Genomic DNA, 1957 nt, shown 5'->3' on the forward strand with positions numbered 1-1957 from the left:
AACATATATATTGAATTAAAAATTGATATAGCAATAAACTTTTTCTTTAAAAAAGCACCAAACTTTTAGGGTGCGGCCTATATACGGGGGCGGCCTATATCCGAGCCAATACGGTAGTATTAAACAAGGATATAGCATTAAACATGAACATAGCACTCCTCATGGACATAACATTTAACATGGAGAGAACATTACACATGGACATCGCACTACTCATGGAGATAAGATTAAACATGTAGATAGCATTAAACATGGATATTGCATTAAACATGGAGATAGCATTAAACATGGATATAGAAAGAAACCCTGGAGTCATAGGCGTAAGGGGAACATGACCCTGCCAGCACTACAGGACGGTGCACATGGTATTAGGGCAGGAAAGGGTTAACTCAGCAAGGGTTAGCACGAGGTGAGAATGCACAGGGAACGTGGGGGAAGTCACAAGGAACGTGACTGTAGGGGGAAGGGGACAGGGCTATAAAGCCCCTCTAAGCACACGTGCAAGGGGCAATTACTGAACACCACAGGAGCAGTTTCCCGCCCGCCCTCCCTCTTTTTGTCTTTTGCTTTGTGTTTTTTGTGTTGGCTTTGTGTGTTTTTTCTTTCCCCCTTTCCCTCTTTCTTTTTGCAGGATCCGTTTTCTTTGCTGTGGCGGAGGAGTTCCCTGGAGAAGTTTGAATGATAATGGGAGTGGCAAGTTGATGGTTTTGGTTAGAGGTTAGAGTTAATGCCCTCCCTGTACAGGATTAAAAAGCGTTAAGGTGGAGCTCCCCTATCCGACCCGCGGTCGCTTGGGCGATTGTGGTATCCGGCGGAAGGGGTAGTGTGAAGCCATTGTTTGGTGTTTAGGTTGGGAACCCTCAGCTGTTTGTACACAGGTGTACAGAAGACTGTATAGTATTTATACAGAAGTTATTATTAAAGTGTTTTATAATAATTTATATGTTGTTAAATAAAGTTATGTCGAGACATTTGTTAAATAAATGTCTCGGCCTTTTCTAAATCCAATCCTGCTGGTGTCTGTCTCTTATTTCGGGTTTGAGAAATGGGGAACCTCCTGGGTATGGGCAGTGCAAGGGTCATGAAACATGGACATAGCATTACACATTGAGATAACATTAAACATGGACATGGCATTAAACATAGATATAGCATTAAACATGGCGATAGCAATACACATAGAGATAACATTAAACATGGACATAGCATTACATATAGAAATAGAATTAAACCGACATAGCATCACACATAGAGATAACATTAAACATGGACATAGCATTAAACATGGACATAGCATTACACATAGAGATAACATTAAACATGGACATAGCATGACAAATATATATGGCATAAAACATGGACATATCATTAAACACGGATATAGCATTAAACATGGACATAATATTATACATGGAGAGAGCATTAAACAAGGACATATCACTACTCATGAAGATAACATTAAACATGGAGATAGCATTAAACATGGATATAACATTAAATATGGACATAGCATTACACATGGAGATAACATTAAATATGGACCTAGTATTAAACATTGACATAGCATTAAACATGGGTATAGCATTAAACATGAACATAGCATTACACATAGATATGGCAGTAAAAATGGATATAGCATTAGACATGGAGATAGCAGTACATGTGGGGATTGCATTTAACATAGGGATTGCATTTAACATGGATATAGCATTACACATAGAGATAGCATTAAACATAAACATAACATTAAACATGGAGATAGCATTAAAAATGGACATAGCATTACACACAGAGATAGCATTAAACATACACATAACATTAAACAAGGAGATAGCATCACACATGGATATGGCATTAAAGATAGACATAGGATTAAACATGGATATAACATTAAACAAGGGCATAGCACTACTCATGAACATAACATTGAACATGGAGAGAGCATTAAACATGGATA

This window comes from Sceloporus occidentalis, unplaced genomic scaffold (genome assembly GCF_023333645.1).
Source record: "Sceloporus occidentalis isolate IW3139 unplaced genomic scaffold, rSceOcc1.0.p SCAF_48, whole genome shotgun sequence".
In the NCBI taxonomy this organism is placed as follows: domain Eukaryota; kingdom Metazoa; phylum Chordata; class Lepidosauria; order Squamata; family Phrynosomatidae; genus Sceloporus; species Sceloporus occidentalis.